Raw genomic sequence first — 25,005 nt, forward strand, 5'->3', positions numbered from 1 at the left:
GAAAGTGTCCTTCTGATATGTCTGAAAATCAACCATCCAAGCTTCTGATGGTTGCAGTTTAAATATTGTTGACAGCTGAAAATGAATCCACTTTAGAATGAGAGCATGAAAAAAGGTTAAAAGGCATGCATCAAGCACATTGCTGGCAGCAGACATCAAAGATCTTATTTTCAGCTGGATATTTAGATATGAAAAACAAATTTAGCAATAGCTTACTTCTGTTTATAAATCTGAACATGAGTCAACAATATCATAATGTTGCCTCAAGGAAAGAGGAGGATTAAGTGTCTGAGATGAAACTTAGTTTGTAGGATGATATGGTTCTGCTCTCTCGGCTGTTGGTAAGGCATCAGCTGAGCAGCATGTTCACTTTTGACACTGAACTTCAAGAAAGATGCAGACAACTGAAATCCAAATTACAGCAGGAAGAATAATCAAGAGCTAGAAAATGCAGCCTCTGAAGGAAACAGTTCTAGCGAGGGAGTTTCAAATGAATTACTCCAAGTATCCCAGAAAACTTTTCTGAGTGTGAGGATGCTATATATTGGCATGAATTGCCTCGATAGTTCGAGAAACCTCCTGTGTTGGAAGTTTTTAACAACAGGTCAGACATTTGCCGGAATTGGTTTAGAGACAACAAATTCTGTATTGGAAGCGAGAAAAGGGAGTGAAGAGGCAACCTTTGGACATCTGCTCTTGCTTTCTGTGATTTAAGAACTGAGGTTGTATAAAGATGCATTCATATCCATTCTTTCTCATATGTGTGTGTTAGCGTTTTTGTTAATGAACTCAAGGTTTTGGAAACAGAAGGTCAGATGTTAGTAGTAAATGAAACCAGGTTACATACTGATCTACATTAAAACATTATTTCAGTACAGACAGATATAAAAATTATATATGTAGGAACAAAGGAATATGTTACATATACAGGGTAGTGAAACACTATTTTAAGAAGTACCATTTCTGAAAAAGGGCTTGGTTATCCACTGTGAGATTTTTTCCGTCTTATTTCTGTGGTAAATGGGCCTAATGTAACCAGTGGGTATATAAAACAGAGGCATATACAAATCTCTCTTTGGGACTGATATGACTGTAGCCAGAATACAATTTATGGCTGGTTTTCACAGTGGAAGAGATACTGGCGGAAAAGCAGGGTTCCTAGAAGAGGCATATAAAGCATGATAGGCTAGAAAATAATATTGCTTGCAAACTCTGGGGATTTGGAAGGGAAGTTAGTTTTATTCAGCTGTAGTCTCCAAGAGCTTTGCCTTATCAAAGTGGTGAAGTTAAACTATGTAATGTTAAAGCTGAAAGAGCCTGCCAGACCAAATCACAGCAGAACTGGAATCAAAACCAAACAAAATGGTAGCAATGAGCATGAGGAAAACATAGGAATTTGAGGATAGAACCTCCTTCCCTGGAAACATTTCAATCAAGATTGATGAAGGAATTTTTTTCTCTCCTTTGGAAAAAGCATAAGCCTTAACCTAAAAGAAATAATGCATTGCAATCCTCTGGCTTGTGCTATCAAAGAGATAAGACTTAGAAGATTACATTGGCTCCTTCTGCCTTCATAATTTATTTTGCAAAATGATGGGGGGGTAGATGAGAGATTAGCAACTCTCATGGGAGTAGAAGGAGGATTTTCCCATGACTGGCACTTTGTCATCTCTCTGAAAGTAACTTTTTCAGTCTTTGTGCCTGTTCTTTTTAGGTCATTAATATTTTTATTGATTTTGATGTCAGAGGAGCATCTTTTAGGTCTTCTCATAGCAGGGAGGGGACTGTTCAATTACCATCAAGAGAATTGCTCTCAACTCTTGATTTTAAATTTTTTTTACTTCCATAATTGTTTCACTTGTTATTTTGTCTAGCACGACAGTTTCTGGAGTCACATTATTACTGACACAAGTTTCTTCCATTCTTAGTAAAGGAAAGTTATAAACTAGTATAAAAATGTATCCTGAAAGCTGCAAAATCTCAGGAAAAAGTGGAACCAAGCAGTTGGTGGTGTGGATATTTTTCATATTAAATATATTATGAATTTATTTTGAGGTAGAGGAGGCCTGACTTACATTTCCAGTATTTGTTAACCCTTTATAGATGGAATTATGAAACAATACATATTTCATGTTGAGGGAAATGGCAACAACATACTACATAAAGGGAAGTAGGTGATGTCAAAGAAGGAAGATTGCTGACTTCAAAATGATCTTGCTGGCAAGCTTATTTAGCCACAAAGAGCTCTCTGCAAATTTTAGTGCATCTGTATTTAGTAATCAACAGCAAAAAGTCACTGGGATAGTTGGGGGCTGTAGCACATGGTGTATAAGAAAGGCCAGAGGAAGTTAAGCTTGTTCAGCCTGCAGAAGAGAAACATGGGGGTGGCAGTCTTCCACCAGCCACAGGGGGTTTGTAGAGAAGACAAGTGAGACTCTTCTTAGAGGTGCACAATGAAAGGGCAATGCATGCAATGTCCAATAGGGAAAATTCTACTTGGATGTAAGGAAAAGCTTTGTCATCACAATTGTGGTTAAAGCTGGGAAGTGACCACCTAGAGGTGCCGTGGAGTCTCCATCCTTGGACAACTTCAAACCTTGATGGAACGGGGTGCTGGGATCCACCTTTCAGGTTAGTCTAGCTTTGAGCAGGAGATTAGACTTCATGACCTCCAGAGGTCCCTTCCACATTAAATTGTATGACTCGTTAAAGACATTGCAGATTTGTCCTTCTCTTTATTTCCTGCTTATTACTAAAAGCTGAATCTGTAGTACTGAAATCTTAGTTTGAAATGGACAATTTTATTCTGATGCTTATCTCAATTTATGAGGTGCTGTTAAGAGTTGGGCAGCAAGATGAGGAAAGGAATGAACCTGTCTTTATCACCTACAGTACACTGGTGAAATTTCATTTCTTTTCCTTGGGAAGGAAGATGAATGGGCTACTACAAGGTGTAGTGGTAAGGGTTACAGCCATCTAGTTTCTCGTGTTTCTCTTGTTCCCTACTCTCTGAATTATAGTATGAAAATTGGAGCTGATGTTCAGATTCACTTTTTTTCTCCCTTTCTGCTAGGACCTGGGGATGTGTGTGGGAGGTTTTTAATCCCCCTCCCTTTTCTTCCTTGTATCCCTCCAAAATAGTTCTTTCTAAACTTTACAATTGCTGCCAGGAGAAAATCTGGAATATGCATATAATTCAACTGTTCACTTATTCCTAACTGATGAAAATATGCCTTCAAAAATACTAAGAATATTCTCATTTTGCAGTTTGTTATAAGGTTTATTTTTGTATCTAAGTTGTGAGTAATTGGCTATAACCATACGCTAACAGTATTTTGAAATAAGATATCTCTTTTTTCCATTTTTGTTGATTTAAAGGAATTTTTCTGCTTAACTGTTGGTGTTTTCTAGACGCTTTTATTGGTGTTTTAGCCTAGTAAGGGCAAGTCTTGAGTTCATAGCTGAGGTTCACTTAACAGATGGCCTTCCTTGGCTAACTTTCTGGTTCTCCTCCCCCTCTCTTCCCTTCTCTTGAGAGAGAAGGTCTCAGTGCTCATGGCTGTTAACTTGTGAAAACTGGATCCTACTGGTTTAAGCCCTTATGCATCCAAGTTGGGAATACTCATGCTCATCTGAGCAGTTGTCTTGATGCACACAGTTTTCTTACTTCTTCAACCTCCTTGTTTTCTTCCTTCCAGGAAATTTTCCCCACCCCTCTAGGTTGCCTCTTAGGCTAGTCAAACAACCATGCAGTTTTTCAAGGTGACCAGATAAGAGCAGAAACCAAGCTCTGCATTTTAGGATTTTTTTGAAGAATAAACAGCCTTTCACCTATTTTTCATATCACCTCCCCAGAATTATCTGCCTCAAACTTTATTGCCATCAGATGTAATGACTGTGATATACTTCAGCCTCACTGTTTCCTTTTCTGTATATGTGGTTCCAGATTTTTCATAAACCAGAGCATAAGTTAGTACCTTGGAAGCTCTTCTTTGTGGTCTGGTGGATGAGGACTTAGTAGTTCTCTGGGATAGATGCCAAATAGCTTCCTCTGAATCCTCACCTTTCTCTTCCCCCATTCCTTGGGGTACAGTAGATATACTGCCACTATGCTAACTAGGGTAGATTTTTCTTTTTGTAGCTAAAGGACCATGATTTCTAAGCTTCATAGTTTTATAATTTTATGTGAATTTAGTTCCTTGCTAGGTATAACCATTAATATCACCAATCTTTTTCTCTTTTTAATTTTTCTTCTTTTTCCTCTACCTTTTTCCTCCTTTCCTCTTTTTCTCATGTTATTTTTCTTTCCCTCTGTCTTTTTCTCTTTTCCGCTCCTTTTTCCACTTCTTTTTCCACTCTGTTTTTCTCTTTCTCCTCTTTTGCCCTTTCCTTGCTCTCTTTTCTTGCTCTTTTCTCTTTTTTTTTTTTTTTTCCATCTTCCACAATTTCTTTGTTGCAGTGCTGGTAGTGACACTTGACAACAATTACTTATAGAATAAAATCCCTCTCAGTGCAGGGTTTCCCACAAGAGTGAATCCTGAAGTCCTGACCTGTGTCTCAGCACAGCATAGGTACCCTTAAAAGGTAAGTTAAACATACATTCCCCTCGGGGGCAAGTGTGTGAAGTGCTGATACTGTGCCTGGGCACATTTAGGTTCAGAAACCTAAAGCTGACAAGTACCACTTTAAGACAACAAACTTTTAAAATAAATTCTTAGTGTTCTGGAAGAGTTCACAGGACGTGCTTGCTTTAGCATGCTTGAACAACTCTTTGCTCCGTCACACCTGCTTCTCACACCAACGTTCAGCTTTCCAGCAAATGGCAAAAATCTGACATCCCGAACTTTCTTACTGAGCAATAAATTCCATCCTTTTTAATGAAGTACAGAGATCTCCTGCTGATCATGGTTTTCTTTGCTTGAAATTAAAGGGTTTTTTCTGTTTATTGTACAATACTTGAAAGCAGTGTTATTTTAGTGAGCCAACAATCTAAATACTTTATCCTTTACCAGTCTGAAGTGCTCTGAGTTATTTAATATTAACCAAACCATTTTACAAAAAGTGCTATCTCAAAACAAACTCAAGTAGAGCTTTACCCAGGAAAGCCATGGAAACCCATTTATGTTTTTTGTTCTTCAGCTGGAAACAAATGTTCTGTTCTCATACCATGTGAAACTGGAATAGATTCAGGTCAGGCAATGCATATTCATTCCTTGAGACTCCTTGACAGTTTTAACTACAGTCACTTCCCTCTCCAGCCCACTCCTTTCACTTCTAACTATGAGAATGGGAATTCCTTCATCCTTTGGGAATTGTACTTGCATTTCTCTGAGCCTTGATGGATAAAAATCTGTTAAAACTTTATGTAAGTAAAACACATTTAGTATGTGAATTGTATTCTTGGGTGTTGCAAAATAAAAATATCAGCATTCACCAAAAGTGGCTTTTGGTGGGAAATTTTTTTTCTGGGTTATTGTGGGCATTTTTATACTTCTTTCTGTATTACTAAATTTGTTATGGGAAATATTAATCTGGGTGAGTCATGGTAGATCAGCGAGCCTTCCTTGGCTATGATCTAAAATGTCACTGATAAAGCCTAAAACCTTTTCCTTAGACAAACGTAGCTATCTGCTAGTCTGCAGTGGATGCTAATTAGTCACGTGCAAGCAGACACATAACACCTTCCTCTCTGACCTTCACCAGACATCTGATTGGAAATCTGTTCAGTACGTTAGCAACTGTCTCTTTTCCTGGAAAGCCAAGAAATACCCATAGGGGGTATTTGTATAAACCAGCAGACATGGAAAATATTACATAAAAGTTTTTACTAGCCCTTGAGCTGGGATGTGGCATTACACCCAAATGAGACTAAAATCAGTTATTTGCTTTATTCATTTCAAAATTTCTTTCTCTTGCCTGTGTACAATTTGAGGGTTCAAGTGGCAGTGTAAGAGTTGAGAAGGCTGTATTGTACTGAACAAAATGAGGGCTGTTCTCTAAAACCCTGTTCCCTGCTACACAAGGTCCATCTATACTGAAGGAAAAAGAATAAGTAACAACAGATTAGTTGTGCAGAGAACCACAAAATCATTGACTATATGGAAGATTTAGGCCTCTACTCAACACTGAATTTGTCTGCTGCTGAAAAGGTCTCCCCACCCCGCCCTGTTGTGTGAACCAACACCTTATTTTTTTTCCCTTTATGTCTGTTACAGAGGTTTAATGTGCTGGAGGTGGTTGGATCTTTTTCTCATTAAAATTCATGTTTTGAATAGTTACCAGGTCAGCAAACTGGCTAAATAAAAAGGAAGAGGTTTTAGCAGAGTTTGAGCCAGCCAATTACAAATAAATCTCTTCGGGTCTCTAATCACTAGCAAACCTAGCCATCACTTTGATTTGAAGGGAGATTAAGGATTACAAATATTTTATAAATCTATTTTTAACTTCAGTGCTGTTATATAAAAGTGAAGGATTCAGTGCTACTTTTTCACCCTTTCTTACCTCCAAGCAACAATCTGGAATTATTTAGTTGGATAGATTGAAAAACATTAAGTGTTTCTACTCTGTCCATCCCCAGTGCATGAAAAAGCTGTCAGTGGTGTGGCCGGTAACCCACTGGTACAGAAGTAAATAAATTTTGGTATCACAAAATGGGGCCATGGAAACAAAGGGTTTGCCAGGTAAACTTTTAATTCATACAGATCACGGGTGGATATTTTCAGCTTTCATGGCTTTTTGTCTTAAAACAAGTCTGAATAGTTGTGTCCTGATTCTCACTGAGGAGAGTGGCCTCCACAGGATACTGCAAGTCCTTGACACATCACTCCTGACTTGCTCTTGTATCTGGCAGGGAAACATCCCATGCTGTGGTTTGTCATCAACCTTCTAGACACAGGGATTTCAAATGACAACAGAAATTGCCAGGGTGAGTCTATGTAGGAAGAATTAAGTGTTTGGATACAAGGTGATGGACCTGCCTTCCGCTGTAATGTGTTTTGCCTTTTCCAAACTTCTGGGTAGCCTGTTCTGGCAGTGAGTAACTTTGCAGGAACTCTGTGAAACTGTCATGGAAAAGCCCTGTGGATGCACAAGCAGCATCCTTTAGTTCCCCAGTGCATTACACGTCTTCCTCCATTTCCCTCTTTGTCACCTGCCCCAGTTGCTTGAACCATTTTGTTCTGCCAGGTAAATTCAATTCAGTCACAAAGCAAAGTTGGAGGCAGGGCGAGCATGGTGACTCCCATTTCTCTTCATAATTCGGTGCTTTTTAGATATTGGAAATAAAATCCTGAAATGATATGTAAATGTTAATGAAACTTAGCTGGGCTAAAGGCATTGAGGTTTGCCTACAAATGCCATCTGGATATCTGTCAGTGCAGTGTTTGTTCTTTGTATTATTCTTTCAACCTGCTGTAAACAATTTCAATGGTTTCTGGATTTCGCCTTGATATACAAATGAATCTTCAGTGCTGATTCTCCCTTTGATTCTCTGTATCAGTTCTGATGCCAAATGAAAACAAAACTCCTTTCTGTGTAATAGCTTGACTGTGTTTCTGCTCCTGTGGGACTAGTCCTGACAGGGAGGAAAACGCAGTCCCAACCCTCTCTTTGCCACCAGCCTTCAGGAGAGTTTGTTGTCAAGTCATAGGAGTGCAGAAAGTCAAGGTGAAGACCTGATCCTTGAAACCTGTCTCTAAGACATCAGCTCTGGCACCCCGGGCAAGGCGAAAAAGCAGAGTAGAGGATGAATTGCAGCTTGCCCCTTCCACTGCTTTGTATAAAGCCTTTGAACCCTTGCCCTAAGGGGAGCCAGGGTGCCCCTGCAAGGCAGGGGGTTTCTAACAATGCACTCCTTGTGCTGGTTGGCTTCTCCGAACACTGCAGCATCTGGGATTATCCTGTAAATTGCCTGGTGAGAAGGAATCCCCTTCTGGTATAAGAATGATTTCCTACTCTTGGTGATGGATAAAGCTGAAATAAAGCAGTTTAATTTTTAGAAAACTGTCGACCCTGAAAGGATTGAGCTATTATTTTAATTAATGTAATGAACAAAAACTACTTGGAAATCATGAAAAGAACATATACACAGCTCCAGATCCTGCTGTCTGATGTGTATTGATGAAAGTTTTCTTGAACTAGAGGGATGCAGGTTAATTTTTTTTTTTTCTGCTAAATTGATGGCAGTGTGGGCAAGACGTTTTGCTGTTGCTTTGTATTGCATTTCCGTCACCAGGAAATTTGTAGTCAAATACAGGCTATTAGTATAAGTGTGGGTGAATGTTGTGAGTGAACATTCATAATGATCTCTTCATAGTGGTTTGAAATTAGAGTTCGCAGAATTAATTTTCAGCTATACCATTTTTCCTTGGGAATGCTGACCTGATGAAACTATTGCAGGACCACGCTGAGTTCAATCTGAAGGTTGGGGCCTGTTTTTATTGGAAGGCTTCTCAGATCCACAATGGAAATAGAGAAGAAAATTGTACTATACAGTAACTGGTGATTTAAAACTTAAGCATATAACATGTAAGATGCGTATGCTTATGCATTTCCTGCCCTGCTGGATTTGAAGCAGTGGCTTGAAATTTGCTTCCTACATTCACAGTTCCCTGAGCATAAGGGTATATAACCAGCTGCTCTGCCCCAAGGATTGTAGTTGGAGCAGTTCATTTTTTTTCATGTATATACAGAAAGATTGATTTTGTAGCAGGGATGTGAGAGACTGGATTCAAATCACTAGCTCAGATAAAACAGAAGAGGGGTAGCATGAACTCAAGTTGCTCACCAAGATGTACAGTTTTCCAGCCCTGGTTGGTGGCACTGAGTAAGCACGCATGCAGGCATCCCTTCTGTGGGCATCAGAGTGCTGGGAGAGTGTCTCAGAATAGTTCTGCAGCAGAAAAGAAAGAAATAACTGTGTGAGGGGCAGAAAAATTTAACCAAGTTTCTGAATACAGAACTATTCTGTGCCCTCAGTGAAATAAAGTTTTCATGGAAAGTTTTAAATCCTTTGGAAAGAGGCTACTGAAAAATGGGCAAGCAAATTGATAGCATAAGGTAAAATACAGATGGAATATGCAGACTTGCATTCTTCCTTCAGCAAAGCACATTTTATTGGTGTTACAACTTTGTAAAATAAGTTTCAGCAAGGATTTTTTGGGTTAAATTCCTACTCATATGGTTCTCCTTAGTACAGATGTTGTTCAGCTGATAGGAGCTGGAGCATAGTGCCTTGCCCAGATCCTCATGATGGGCAGGTTTCTAAAGCTCACTGTGCTTCACATTGCTCAGTGACAGCAGGTGGCAGGAGATGAAGATGGCAGATGAGCTGATCCAGCAGAAGCACTGTATCATTTCTTTGTCTTTAAACTGCACATGTGCAGTCCTTCTACATGGGTTTCTCAAGGAGACAGCCAAAACTAGTGAGATAGCACTACAGTGTCAGAGGAGTTTTTTAATGAGGACTGAGACCCTCACTAATTGTGTACCTGAAGAAAGAAAATGAAGAAAATCTACGATATATTTTTTCAGGTAAAAAATTCTGCTTATTCCTGCATTGCCTTATTGCCTTCACCTATAAAGAGTTGTCATATTCTAACATTTTTACTATTTAGAGGTTGAACTCTGCTATAAGTCTAACTCAGATGACCCAACACTTGCTCTTTTTCTCCTCACTTTCCATCAATGCTGCTTGAGTTTGGCCATGGAGGTGGAATCAGATTTCATAAGGAAAATCATTTTCAGACAGATGTTAGATATCAAAAGCAGAAACATGTTAGAAAGCTTGATCTGATGAACTATACATATGGTTTAATTTTTCAGTAGAAAATGTAATTAAATTGTCTGGCGTTCCTGGATTAGCCCATAGTGCTTCGTGCTATAATCTTGGACAAAGATCTTAAGGTTTTGATACTTCTGGTATATGTAAGCTGTTAATATTGTAGCTTTTCTGTTGTGAAGGATTGGTATCTGGCTCAATTTATTTACTAATTAACCTTCCTTTTTTTGCTGATCATTAGAGTGGTGTGCTACGTGGTCACAGATAAACTCATTCTCTATTACTACTACAGAAAGAATGTTTTATAACTTTGATGTCTCTCAATATCAACACTAACTCTAAAGCTTTTTTTTTAACGATAGAAGAAAAAAAATAATTTTGAGTAGCATAGATTTCTTTACTTGTACTTTTCATACCTTTACTATGAAATTTGGGTCATACAGATTCCTGGTTATACTACTTCCTAAAGGAGAATCACGGAAGATATTTTTAACATACTTGTTTGCTTGCTTTTCCTTTTCTTCAGAGGGAAATAATTCTGAGCGAGAGAGAAGGGTTGCAGGGAGAAATTGGCACACATGATGTTTGCCAGGGAAGAAGCGAGTAAGTAAGATATAAAGAGCCACGCTAAGCCTTCAGCTCTGTGTGAAGATGTGGGCAGGCTTCATGGGTCAGCTGTCTGCCATGGCCTTAGACTTCCCCTAGAAAACCTGGAAGTGAGGCATGTAGGGTCTGCCCACACAGCACCGCGGACGTGTAGGATCACAGCATGTACTGCCTTGCCGGGTTAACAGTAGCGAGGAAGGAGCAGCAGCCCAGCATGTGATAGCAATCAAGGCCTGGGAGTCCCTGGAAGAAGTTCTGCGCTGCTGAGGATGAAACCCAGCGCTGCCATATCTGCCTTACTGCTGTCAGGCGTGCTGGTTCAGGGAAGCAGATGTGTGTGATAATGTATGTGATGCTTGTATGCTTTCGTTCTGTTTGGATGTACCGTTCGTCTTCTTTACTGTGGAAAATGAAAAATAGCCACCTTTTCATCATATTGCAGACGTTTGTCGCTTCGTGGTGTTTGGCTATCATAGGGCTCATTTAATGTGAATCAGATGGAAAGTGTGCAAAGTGGTTTTCTGACTCCTGCCCAAGAAAAATCTTGGGTCAGCTGGCATACAGCTTTCTGAGAGTTGGCTCAGCTGAGTCTTCCCAGAGCTGGCAACTGAGCTGCCTGGTCAGCCATGAGGAGCCTGTATCAGGGCAGGAGTGCAACACTAGGGTAGGGTGAAGGGTAACCTGCAGGTAAGACATTAAGTAACTGTTGTGTAGGTATTCAGACTCCTAGTCAATTGGGCAATTCAGACTAAAGAGTGGCTGTGAAGGCCTGCAATGTGTGCTCAAAGCGAGCAGAGTGATTCCAGGCAACAAAGGTGAGGACCCTGGGATTGCCCACTTTGACATCCCTGCATCAGAGAACCCCCACCAGATAAAATGACACAGGTTGTAAACCAGAGTGTATCTGGCTTGGTTTAGCTGGTCACAGTCTTTCAGTGGTTTAACTAAACATGTTTTGTACTAATTTAGTTAAGCAGGCATTGAAACTGTGTGTAGATAAGCCTGTTAGCTGTGGTGCCATATGTCCGGTCCGAGTAAGCCATGCCTGTGGTGCTTTCTATAAACCCAGCATGTACTGTTGGCCAACTTCACTGGTGGTAAAAACCATCACTTTCAGTGGCAGGGTTTTGGTGGGATAGACACTCAGTCCCCTCAAGGCAACTCAGCATAGTTAGAAGGAGGTGGCAGACTGAAGGGTTGAGAGGAGTGTTGGGGTGCTTCCTTGGAGCAGGTGACCCTCCTCCAAGTGGTCTTCTGCAGCATGGTAGTAACTGTGCTGCTGCATGTCTGTGAAGGCTCGCTATGTGGGAGGCCATGTATGCTGCTGGGTTTTGCTCTTGCTGGGTATGTAGCAGTGCAGTTGAAAAAGGAAGGAAAGGACTTTTTTAGGAAGATACTGCTTCAAGGAGCGCAATTTGTGTCATTTCAAAGGCAGGGTTTCTTGACTGTGTCTTTGCCTTTCTGCTCCTTATGTTCAGAAATTTCAACTGAAATAGTAGTTTTCCTGACAGGAACATTTAAGCTGTTGAGAGAACTTTTTCAATACTTTGTGATAATTCTAGCGAAGACTGATCTTTTTGACAGGTTTTGGTTTTGAGTTGCTTTTAGCTTGGGATGTCCCAGTTTTTCTGGTCTCTAAGCATCATCTGTGTCTCTTTCTAAATATTTACAGTAACCAGTTCTAAGTGTCTGAAACCCTCATATCTGGTTTTTTTCCATCTAAGGCATCTTCACAACCTTAAATCTGTGTGCTAACACAAACTGCTCGGTATTGATTTAGTTTCATTATCCAAGCAATAACTTTTTTTTTTAACCAAAAATATTAATAGTATTTCTCTTAATCCCAGAGGTAGATTTAAGATCACCTTGTTTTAAAACTAAAGTTCTTTCACAGAAATTTAAAGCACAGAATTTCTCTGGAGCATTTGCAGCTGCTAACATTAACTTGTGTATTTAGAAATCTGTATGTAATAACGTATCTTGTAATAATCTAGCAGCTGGGGAAGTTCATGTGCGTTCAAGGACAAATAGGCGGCCAGCCACTTTGATAATTACCACTTCACAGCCCTTTCTATGAAAGGCTACAAAATGGAATTGGTGCAAAAATGGCTTTCAACTGGAGATGCCCCAAACCAATATTAGTGAGAAGATTTCACTAGAAATGCATATAGGATAAAATATTCAATAGCATTTCAGAAAGCATTAGCAAGGCATAGTACAACTCTTTAAATCATGAATTATCTTTTACATGGAGAAAACAAAATCTCCTAAGTGGTCTTCTGAAAACACTTTTGAAAATAAACTACCCCATGTGTAGTCTGCAGCATTTATTTTCTGTCAAGCTGTTTTAGGCTAGGTTGCCTCTACTAACTGGTTTCATTTGGCTCTCAGCAAGCTGGCAGATATCTTACAAGAGGGAAAAATTGGCTGGGCATTCAGTTTCTTTATACCTTTTGGATTCAGCTATGATATTTTGAACTGCCAGAGAGGGTTTTAAATGGTACCCACCTTATTTAAGGTAATGAAACAAAATATGTGTGATGGAATGCATTCAAGAGAATTGAGGCAGATGCGTATCTTGCTTACATCTGCATTTTAGATTCATCATCTTTGCCTTCTTGAGTAACAGTGAAAATTAAATGAAGTGGCAGTGCTGAAGCAGTGTGCTCTTACCCACCATCTCCATTCACCCACCTTTTCAGCTCATCTCCTCTTTTTTTTTTTCTTTTTTTTTTGGTGACACTTTAGCACATGCTGTGAACATATGCCAAAATGCTCATTCTTAAAAGCTGCCTTCGTTCATCTTGAGCTGTTATCGAGAGCTTTGTCTGCTTCACAGATAAATTGCACTACGCTGAATCAATGTCCTCTTGTACTGGAAACCAGACAATTCTGACAAAGTCTGTTGCATTCATACAGAGTGAGTGAAGTGGCTTACCTCGTGCAGAATATGGGTATCAAAACACCTTCTGCTTCTCAACTGAGGCAATGATATAAATGTGGCTGCTGATCCTAAACCAAAAAAATCAGAAATGTTTGCTTGCTGCAAGTTACTTTGCATGCTTGATAGATATTCCAATGTTATGGATGATGATTTTTGAAATATAAGCTACTACATGTATTTCATTAAGGTGATCTTCAGAAAGTGTGTTATTTTGGCTCTACACTTGTTTTAAATTCTCTTTAATGTAGTTTTAGCTGTAGCATAAATGTACTTAACACTGAATACTCTCCTTGACAGGAGACTTTAGCTGAATAAACCAGATCTATTGTGTAATTAAGGAGTTTCTTTGTAAATTGGCTTCATTTCAGTTTTAAATATGTTGTCTAATCTGTTCCAGAAGTAAAGTGAACTTGTTTTTCAGAACTTGCTTATGATTGCTGGTAATCAGAGCTGTAATAAATTGAATTCCTTTGTAATTTAAACACGGTAAAGACATAAACTAATGTACAGTCTGCACTGGGTATTGACAATACAAAGTGATGGTACCTTTCCCAAGAAAATTGCCTTTTAATCACATAGAAGAACAGCTTTCCATTGCTGATACAGAAATGTTGGCAACATTTGAGCGACAGGTTCTCCAGTAATTTGAGTAGATTGAGTAGATTTAAGTTGAGGAAGAGAAGAGGAGGAAAAAAATACAGACTCTGCTAGAGATTGTAAACCGTATATGTATTCAGCAAGCAAATGAGATACAAGCTTTGAAACAATAAGCTGCTCTATAATGCACAGACGGTCTTTTAGGATACCAAGCCCAAGCTCTGAAGTCTCTCTACACATTGATAAAAATGTCTAACTCTGAATGAAATACGTTTATTCTGTTTCATGTAAAGCCCTGTAAGCTACTAAGAACTGACTGAGCTGCTGACTCAGTCATTGTTCCTAGTTTTTACAACTCCTCCCATTCAGTTAATTAAAAAACCTGTTCCTGAACAGGAAACAAAAGCACTTTTTATACAGAATTGATCTGTGTACATTTTCAAGATTTCTGCTCCGTGAATGCACTTTTTCTTTAGCTTTGTTTTTTGCAGTGCAAGTGCCTGCCAGAGGCAGTACTGCCGACATGACTATCCTTCTGGGGTGGAATATTTCACTACACACCGTCCTACACTCATGCCGGGGCCCGTTGAGCATGGGACGGGGTCAGAACCTGAAAGGCACAAAAGGCTGCTCAACGAGCAAGAAAGCAATGAATGGCACTAAAGTCAGGCCATAGAAATGGGGATACTCATGTGGGAGTAGCAGGAGGAAAAAGATCTGTCAGCAAAAGAGCAGAAAGCATAAAGGGTGTTGGGTTTACGATTGAAGAACATGTCTTTGCACTGTGGCAGAAACACTAAGAGCTTGAGTTTTGGTGAGTGTGGACTTTGAAGCTTTTGCAAAATAAATAAAAGCTGCTACTCAGTAAGGCGAAGTTAACGATTAAGCTCAGCAGTTGCTTCTGTTATTTTAGCAAAAGCTTCAACTTGCCAAGAAGTAGAAGAATGTATATGAAGTTGTTTGGAAAAGCCACTTCCATTCTGTCAAATTTATTTTTTAAGAGATGGCTACCAAATCCAAACAGTTGTGTCTGGTGTAAAGCCACAAGTCAGTCGTGGTTAGAATCTCTGCAATCCATGTTAAGACCAAAAATACACTTCTGCACATCTTAAATTCCTCCCTATAATTGGAACTCTCTCCATTTTTTTTTTAATCAACAAAGTGAAGTAATATGATTCGGAGCACGCCTGACACAGAGGTTGGAACCTGGTAGTTTCTAAATTGCTAAAGTTTGCTTTCTTCAGTGCAGATTTTGGTGCCCTGAAATGACTAGCCCTCTTCCCAAACTCAGCTGTTCCTCTAAGAATGAAGCTTCTTTCATCTGTCAGTGTAAGATTTCTCTGTGGCCACTGGTGGACAGGATTTCTTTTTGAATGCTGCCTGGTTTTTATCTTAACCTCAAATAAATATCATCATTTACTTGCATCCACAGGTAATGAGGAGATAGATTGAACTACTCTCTGTAAGTACAGTCTACGTTAAAAATACTTCTTATCACTGCAAAAATCCTCTTCACCTTTTTGAACAAATTTAGACACTGGAATTAGAATAATCTGTTCAATTAGAGCTGCACTGAACTCAGGTCCTGAAATATTGCTGTCCTTAGAAAATACTCGAGTTTCTTTTATTGACACTTCAGTTGCACAAGAAACTGAAGTTCACTATTTAGCAGTCATAATGGGGAGAGTGAAAGGGAAGAAAGGTTTCTTCTGGTGTGGATTTCCCATGAAGAGGCATCAGCTGAAGCAGGGGAAGGATGGAATTGGGTTTCTGTGCTCACTTGGTACTTGGTCACACAGATTATGAGCTACAGCTGCACCATTGCTGGTGGGGCATCAGCTGAAATGGAACAAATTCGTGTTACTGTGTTTTCTTCAAACTAATAATCACAGATTTTGTTTTGATAAAAAATGAGATTTTGCTCTTTCTGCATTAAAGAGGAAATCTTACACATTAGTAATTTCTACTGAAATCAGTGTTAATGAGGTGAGGGCATCCATGGTGTAAAGGCAGAATTTTTTTTTATGCAGCTGTGATACAAAATCCCAGTATGTTTGGCTAACCTTTAACAGGTAAACATGGTCTGTTTGAGCCTGCTTGAAACTAGTAATATTAATTTCAAATGTTAACCAGGAGTTTATTCTGTTACTCTCAACTTTCTTTTGTGCTTTAATTAAATGTTAATCTACCATAGACAACCCTGTTCTTTTAATGTATGTTATGTCTCGGGACAAGTGTATACTGATGATTTGGGAGATCACCTAGTTAAGAATAGAACCAAAGGCAGATTAAGTCTGTGCTGCTTCTTATTTTTAAAGATATGTGATGTCTCTCACTACCATAGGAAAATCTACTTGGGCAGAACAATGTAAGATGCTGTTAAGGGACTTGTCTGTCATCCAGTGCAAGATTTGACGTTCAGTTTGTGTTGACATGTCTAAGCTGGGTCTCCACTTCTTAGGATTGAGTTTTAGCCCTGAATCAGTGTTAATGTATAAATGAAAGCAATGTATTTGCTTATTAAGACAAATAATTCAAAGTACAGTAAGAATTGTAACCATGTACTTTTTTGCCTTTGTACCTCATTTTCTTTTCCAGCTGTTCATATAGAGGACAGAAGTTTTTGCTAGAGGCTTCTTTTAATTGAGGGATAAGTTGGCTTTACCTTCTTATCAGGTCTTTCTCTTCTTCTTCCTCTTATGGACGGAGCCATAAGCTTTCAGTGACTCTTACCATTTCCATTAACTGAGGTCTAAGTGGGTATCCACTCTGGTACCAAGGAAACAGTGCTAGGAGTCACGTAAGAAAAGATTTTTGTTGTTGGGCAGCTGCTGTTAAACGTAGTCATCTTAACACTCTGGATTGATTTAGTTGGGCTTTCTGTAACTTTTCTCTCTCTTGATGCCTCTTTGTGTTGTGAGCTGAATAAGCTATGGTATTCACCAGGTGAGCATGTCATCTTCATATGCATGTCTTTATACTCCTACTGTCCAACAGGAAACTAGCAACAGCTTTTATTAGTAGTAACTAGGAAAGTCAGACGGTGTGGTGGTCATAGTCCTTTGCATGGTCACTTGAGCATGTGAACTAACATGCTGCCTGTGGAATATTCTTGGTGTCTGTTGGCAGCCCATGGGAAAGGAATAGAATGATGTTAATTACAAGTTAGATCAATGATAATCCAGTGAGTAAGTTAAATCTAGTTAATTTACAGTCCAGACACTCAACATGTGACCCAGTAAAACAGAACATTTCATTGTGGTAATCTTGTATTTGTGATGGTAATAACTTATGAAACAAAGGTTAGAGGTTAGGCTTGTTTTCCTTGTCTTTTTATATCATCTGTAACCTAAAATTCCCTCTCATGCAATATCTCTGAGTAAATCTGCTTTAAGCTATCATCAGTCACCATTTGAACTGATTTTTCTTTGTTATGCTGCCAACAGAATATAATATATTTTTTTTGTTATGCTAAGAGTCATAAAAGTAAGATAAGAGAAAAGAGGACGCTAGGCTGTACCATCTCCTTTGCTTTGCCAGCATAGGATTAGAGGTTTTGATTAACAAGCATTGCGTTGCTGTGTGGGAAACTTGGTTGAATTCCCTTCCTTGATCTCTCAAATGGTGTCTGTGGATGCGCACAGGTGATGTGTCAGCGTGCTATTGCTCTGCTTCGACATGTCTCACCAGGTTGTGATGCCTGACTCATTCTCTCTTGGTTGAATGGGTATTTGTCCCGCAGACATAACACAGAGAGGAATAAAGGCGTTTAAGGCTTCAAAATCTTCATTATACTTCCGAGAAGTAAAACTATTCATTCTGAAGGGCTCCTTCCCCATGAAATGTTGCACAATCTCTGCTGACTGAATGTGCCTTTGTGCCTTGCCCTCTGCTTTGCAGTGCCATAAGTTTAGCTCCAGTACACTTGATGAATTCTACTTGTATTGTGTTTACTTAGATATGTCTCTAGTTCATGTTTCTTCTGGGGTTTTTTTAATACATTCACAAAATTTCCAGAAGATTGGGTACAGATGGGGACACAGGAGGTCGTCTTCTTCACTCCTCTCCCTCCCCTCAAGAAAAAGTACTGACAGCCAGCTTTTAAAGAAACAGAAACAGTATTTCAGAGTCTGTTTAATAGCTATTTCACAGTGATTGCAATATAAGGATCAATCATAATTTTTCTAGTTTGTGGCCCAGTTGTTATCCTTTGGAAGCTGTTTACCTAAGGTTCTTGTGTATTTTCCTGCTCTATTCTCCACCCTTTTATAGTTTCCTGTATTCTTTCAGCAAGCTACAATATGAAAATAAAGAAAGAAATACTTATGAATAACTCAGGAAAACTTCCCTCTCTGCCCCCCAAACCTTTTTTTGCATAGCTCTCAGAAGCTATCTGTGGCAGATAAGGATGAGCCTGTACCATTGAGTTGTCTTGCTCTTTTCTTCAAGGGGGTGAAATTACCATAGCATTGCCTCCATGTTACTTTTCTGTCAGGTCACAGCCTGAGGTGAAATCAACAGCTCTTTCAATGAGGAACCCAGAGGTGACGGAGCAGGTGATTCCCTTTCCCATCCTCTCGGTGGGCAGCTGGGCTGTGAGCCTGTCTGCACTTGTTCATTTGTGGACTACTGTCTACTCCCGCTGTTGAAAATGGCATTCTGTAATCCCATTTATACTTGCAGTTTCTCTCTGCAATGAGTTTTTTTTCCCCCTGCACTGTCCCCTCTGCAGTGGGGACCCAGCAGCTCTGCTGCTCCAGAGGACCTGAGCATGCAGACACTCTGCTTTCCTCTGGAGAACTGTGAACAAACACTAAGTTTCAACAAGCAGGAGGATGACAGAAGTGAAGCAAGGCATTTATTTCCCACTCGTCATTACTTTTGCGTGTCTACCAAACCTTTTGACATTTACTTAGTGGTAGGTCCCCAAAAGAGCCGCAGTATTAACTTTACACCGTGGTTCCAGTTAGTCATGTAATAGCTCTATCAAAGATGTGATGGATTCTCTTTTGTTCTTCCTTTTTTCAGGTCTAGTCAGCTGGAGCCACTGCCATGACGAAAGCAAAATGCAAAAAACATATTGGCAAATGTCAACTTAAATAATTACATTATTTATATTATTTACATAATTTTAAAAATTATATGTAGGCTGGAGTGTTAGGATTATGTCTTAAGCTATTATTTTAGAGTCTTTGGTTTGCCATGCTCACTCTTGACTGGCTGCTTTGTCTAAGGATTAGGTAGGGATGAAATAGCTCTACCATATGATCTAGTTGATGGGGTAACAATTGAGACCATAAACTGAAATTTCCTTCCATCATCCACCACTGAGACAAATTTATTTTTGCATCAGGTGTTGAGGGCAGTTGTATACACTGTCAGCTGAAGACTATACAGGTCCATCTAAGAACCGAGTGTGCTGAAGTGTACTTTCCAATTCGTGCAACTATATTCTCGCTGATATCTAGCAAGCCACTTCTCTGTGCCCTTTGTTATTATGTCTTATTTATGCTTTAGGCTTATGCTTTTCAACTCTGCCTAGTTATAGCAAGGATCATCTTTTTAGGGAGGAAAGCAAAGTTATTTCCTATCAGCTTGATGCATGGGAATGCTGAAATATATATAGGCAAAAATTGTCTTTTTCCAAAGTGGTGATATTCTGGCAGGTAGAGAGCCTTTTCTTTTTGAGTCAGTTCTGCTGTTTTTTGAAATACTGAAATGCAGTCAGCAGTCAACAAATAATATGAAACATAAACCTCTGCAGTACTTTTGCTACCCTGCTGTGCTGTCTGCGCATTCTTGAGAAGCGCTGGGCTTTGCATAGTCTCACATAGAGAGATGTGAGACTTACTAAATAATCAAAGCTGCTGAAAGACAATACAACTCCTGCCTCCTTGGAGAAACATTTAACAGCTAACGCAATTGAGCAGATGTTTGAGTGACCTTCCATGTTTCCTACTGATGACATGCAGCTACTTTTTTTTTTTTTTTTTTTACAGAATTTCTTTCTTCAGATTTTCTTTTTGGTATATGAGCACATACGTGCTCTCATCATTTTATATTGATGAAAACTTCACTGTTTGGTCTGTGAACCCTTGCCACAGATAAGGACTCCCTTGATCTAGGCACAGTACAGACAAAGTACAAAATGTACTTTCTGTCTTGGAAACATTCTGGACTGTTGGAAATGGCTGGACTATTTGATGGTGAGGGGTAAGTCACTGTGAAAACTAGGGGATCTTACGTTAACAGAAATAATGAGGTGGGTTAGAGTTGTGAACATATGTAAGCCTGCAAGAACCTAAGCAGTGGAAGCAGCAGAAGCAACCCGAAGGCTGGGACAGAAAGGGCTGGTTAATGCCCCTGCTCGCAGACGTTGCAGGGCCAACTTCTGGCAAGAAGGAAGATGGACTGATCTTCCTGCTCTTACTGGGTTTTAATAAATGCCTGCATAAACTGGAGGATAAGCCCTGGTTTAGATCTTCCCCTGCCTTTTTATCTTTCCAGACTCGTTTCCAGCAATAGTGGATTTACTGTCTTTGCTGTAAGTACCTTCACAGGGAAATAAGAATTCATAATCTGCAGAGATAATATATACTAGAATGAAACTGTTCCAATACTGTGCCTGTCAGAGGCCAGACTGAAAGATAGAGATATAAAGCTTACAGTAGTTGTTCGTTACTCCCTTGTATTTGGCTGCAAAGGAGTAGCCACACCAGCTCAGTGGACCATGTAGGTATTAGAAATCTTTGATCTTTCTGAACCTGCACTGATTTACTAGAGAAACATTTCATTATTCTTTTTGTCCTAGTAAGAGAGAGAGGGGTGAACTTCTATAAAAGTACAGTTTTAGCTTTAGATTTGCTTTAATTTTTTATTAAATTCCTAATTAACACACGGTTAAATTGCCTTGTGATTTAAACTTGCTGTCAGTTTTGTAAAGTCTCCCAACAAAATCGTGCCTCTCGAAGTGTAATAAAATTCCACTTTAGCTTGCAGTCAAGCCAGACTTATGTCCGTTTAACTTGTATTTCAGCCATGCTGTCTTTTTTATGGCAGCTTGAATAGAGATCAGGGAGAAACATAGTAAGAAATTGTCTCCTTCCTCCCCATTAGTTAGTTACTCACATCTGGCTCAAATGTGTATTGCAGGCCCCTCTTCAGTCCTTCTTTCTCTCCTTCCAATAAAAAAGTCTGCCTCTTTTAGTGAGGAAATAAATTTTTAAAAACTGTCTATAGAAGATCTCAAGTTACGAGCCATCTTTTCCAAAGGAGAGGCGTTTTAACATCTAGTCCTGACATCTTCCATGCACAGCATACTTCTTGATTTCGTAACAGGAGGAGATTAATGCTGCCCTTCTATTATATGCTTTGGGATCTGTGTGTACTCCTCTGTAGTCAACCTCCTCATGAACTGCTGCTTATTAGCAGTGAAGGCACAGACGGCTTTGTGTTTGCATGGGTCAGCTGAAGGAAAGGGAGGATGGCACAGATAGCGACATAGACAGTTCTGAGCATCTCTTTGTACCAAAGCAAAGCTCCAGCTGATTATTTTTTTTTACAAGAACATGTGTAATTCTACAATGGATAGCAGACCCTGCTCCCAGTTGCAGACAGCCTAAAGCGTTTGTTCTGTGCTCAGGAATTTGGGACTTTTTTGTAGAAGTTTGGATTGCAGTGGGTAACTGGCCTTTTCTTGCCACCAGACTATCTGTTGTTTAATACGTAACAGTCACCGCAAAATAGTAGTATTATGCTTCCAGAGTAACTAGAGAACCTAGAATAAGGACCACTGTCTCATTTGAAGTGCTGGATGAGTATTGTTCATATGGATGAGTATTGTTCATATAATGTATTATTATGTTGTTTTCCTTCCTTGTTCATGTGAATTCATGCTTTGCTACTGTGCCCAACTCAATTACCACTCTGCAGCGAGTTCTCAATTTCTTTCCGAACTAGCAAAATTTTATTACTGCAGTATCTCACAGTTTCAAAGTAGTATGTTGTTTCCATGCAGTATTGTATTCAACTCTGTTCTGTACATAATGGGGGAGAGTTAAATCAGAAGTAACCCCACTGGATTTAGATCTGTCTGAAGTGACTCAAACTTGCTGTGGCTTTGGGGTTTTTTTTCTTCGGGGAACTAAAAGTATGAAATGCCATTATAAATTGTAATCACAGCTTGCCTTGAATAGTAACCACAGCTGAGAATCCTGCAAATCAGACCCCTGGATTCCAAACTGGGCAATCAATTAGGGTTACATCCAGGTGGCTATGTCGGTAGTTGAAGACAACAGCAACTGAGAAGTAAGCAGGAGAGCGCCACAGCGTCAGGTCAGCCCATGGTGAACAAACACTGTGTGGCAACTTCAGTAAAATTTAAGAACGTGTTGCCTTTAGTGACAATCTGTGAAATATGGTCATTGGCTCTATGTTCTAGAGTAGTAGTATTTGTGTGCTGTCAGGTGCTCCCTGTGGCTGCGTGATGTCCTGATATGTCCTGACTCCACACAGAAGGAGGTCTGACTTTGCTCAGCTCTCCCCCCCACTCCTGAATTTCCTTTGCAGGAAAACGGGGAGCCTGCAGGGGGAAGGATCTGCAATGCGGGGAAATGCATCTTCCTCTTTGTTAGGCTGTGGCTGACAGGGAAATCCTGAAACAAGGATTTACATGGTCTGTATGGCAGTCTGGGGATTAAAAAATACAGTTCTCTCTCTTTTATCGCTTCCTGTTTGTGCCTCGGGCATCAGTCACAACATGGTTTCTAGCTTCAGTTAACTGAGCATCTCCCTACTAATTGTCCAGATTCCCTGAGCCCAGAGGTGCTGACTGCCTGGTGCTGATTGCACTGAAAGGGGCTCAGGGTGGACAGGCTGAGGAGTTCAGCTTTAGGATGCTAGCGTGTTTCTATTGAATATGTGAAGCGTTTTTCCAAATTCTTGTCTGCTGTCAGGTTTCCTGTTGCTTCCCATAGTGTCTGCCAGGTGTAGCTTTGTCACCCCTAAAATTTCTACTCTTAATCCTGGAGGTACTGTAAAGTCTGTGGAAGAAGAGGTTGCAAGAATTTTTCAAGATAGAGGGTGTGTCTATACTGAAAGTTTTAGATACCTTCAGTAAGCAATTAAACAAGTTTACAGGGAAGAAAACCTCTGGAGCTACTACGCCCAAAGATACCTCTTCCCTGCCTCTGGGCAATGTGTTCCTCCTAGAGGTGTGGAGGTGGTATTGCTAATTGTTAATTGTATTTGAAGTCCTCCTTACACAGCTGTCATTTACTCCTGTCTAAGACAGAATGCTGCACGAGGCAGAACTTCGGTCTGACTTGGAGAAACCATTCCTGTAGCCAACTATGTTGCTGTAATATACTACAGGAATGGCTTCAGCAGGTCAGACCAAAGGTCCTGCTGCTTCTACCCCAGTGTTGGTCTTCAAAGTGCATTAATTGTCTTGGCTGGACTTCAAATAATAGCGTGTGCTGAAGCAGGCATGAAGTTAGAAAAACTCCAAGGCAACTGATTTTTTGAAGTGTGTTGAAAGTTATTAAACATTTGCAAAATACAGTCTTGCAGTGGGAAGTACCAGCATCTTTAGTTACCCTGCTGATAATACTTCAAAGTTACTGTGGTCACTTTAGAAAGACAAAACGTATGGAAGGAAATAAAAGTCTTCTGTCTTGTAAGCTGATATTGAGGCTTGTAACCACAGTACTCGAGCATACTGATTAAAAGTGTGCTTCTGTCAGCGGTGTGCTGGGGTTGAGTGGAGGAGCTGAGCCTCTTGGTCTCACACCTCACTTGGTGTGTGAGTGTGTGTACACATGTGTGCACACACCTGGCAGGGTGGCGGGACAGGTCTTTCTCATGGAGCGTCAGGACTTGCTGAGCTTGCATTCGTTTCCTTCTCTGCTGCTAGATGGCCTGAAATAGTTTAGTGTGGGTGAATTCTCCAAACGTGTCTCAAAAGTCTGATGGGATGTATAGGGGCAGCAGGGTGTTGTACACAAAAATGCTGAAGGAGTGAGAAAATATTTCTGTAGGTGGCTGACATCCTAATGTATTGGATGTATTTTAATGAAGTTGAGCACTGTTTGGGAACAGTAATCCAGTGGCTGTGCGCATTACTAATTTAAAAATATGATTTACAGGAGATGCACTAAGTTGATTTTACTCAGCCTTTTTCTCGTTTCCTGGAGTTGTTTCTTACATCGAGTCTTGCAGTGCTATTCTCTTGCTGAGACCAGCCTTTAACTTAGTAGTAGTTAACGTTTCTAAATTTGAGAAGATTGCTCCACTGATCTTAAGTCATACAAGCAGCAAATGTGTCCATCTAAGCTTTTGTTTTCGCTGCATTTATAAAAGAAAGCTTTTAAACTTTGTGTTTGTAATGCATAGAGATGATTGATGTGCCTCGCTGTCCCCGGCAGGTCTGCCCAGGGCGACTGCCTCCATGTTAGTTCTTGCCTTTTACAAGACTTAGAAAATAGCCAAGGTTTGCATGCTGGGGGGAGGTAAAGTCAGCAAGAAACACTTCTTTCTGATGTTCTTCTGAAGGCAACCACCTTCAAAAGAGTTCTAAATGTGTATGGTTTAATTTCTTATGTTAGCTAAAGTTCTCAAAGGGCTTAGTTTACGATTAAGGAAAGTTAGGTGCTATTCTACTCTAGGGGAGCCTAGGGGGAAGAGGGTTTAGCCTAGCATTTTTTAATAGCTGTTTGATGCTAAAAACAAAACAAACCCCCTATGTTTATTGTCTTGGAGTTTCAAAGTAATGGGTGTGTTTTCTTTCTGTAAAGCTTTTAATACTAAGGGCCAAAAAATGCTATCTGTACAGATACTGTTATACCAAATTAAGTACACAAACACAAATGCCTCCATAGTTATTTACTATTTCTAGAGAGTATGTGATAAAAGGATCTTTTTTAATTTAACTTCAGCTCCCACACATTCTTTTCATTCTGACCTGGTAAAACTGGGTGTCTTTCACGGCAGGTTCAGGAGACCCTCTGCAATCTTTTGTCATCTTCTTTGGCTGCTAATAACAGGAAAAATTGACTGAGCGAAATGGTGAAGTTGTTGAGCC

At 39.8% G+C, this 25,005-nt stretch overlaps 1 protein-coding gene and 1 long non-coding RNA gene across 3 annotated transcripts in view; one reads left to right on the forward strand and one right to left on the reverse strand.

The window, feature by feature from the left end:
- The window catches only part of GAREM1 (GRB2 associated regulator of MAPK1 subtype 1), a 104,575-nt gene that overhangs the window by 53,659 nt on the left and 25,911 nt on the right, over positions 1–25,005 (forward strand). The gene's annotated exons all lie outside the window — the stretch shown is intronic.
- Positions 18,762–24,998, reverse strand: LOC141921438 (uncharacterized). The gene is made up of 2 exons (XR_012622691.1): positions 24,886–24,998; positions 18,762–18,972 (listed from the first exon to the last, which is right to left on the reverse strand). It is a non-coding gene; the product is annotated as an uncharacterized LOC141921438 (long non-coding RNA).

The sequence above is a fragment of the Strix aluco genome, chromosome 1 (assembly GCF_031877795.1).
Source record: "Strix aluco isolate bStrAlu1 chromosome 1, bStrAlu1.hap1, whole genome shotgun sequence".
NCBI lineage: Eukaryota > Metazoa > Chordata > Aves > Strigiformes > Strigidae > Strix > Strix aluco.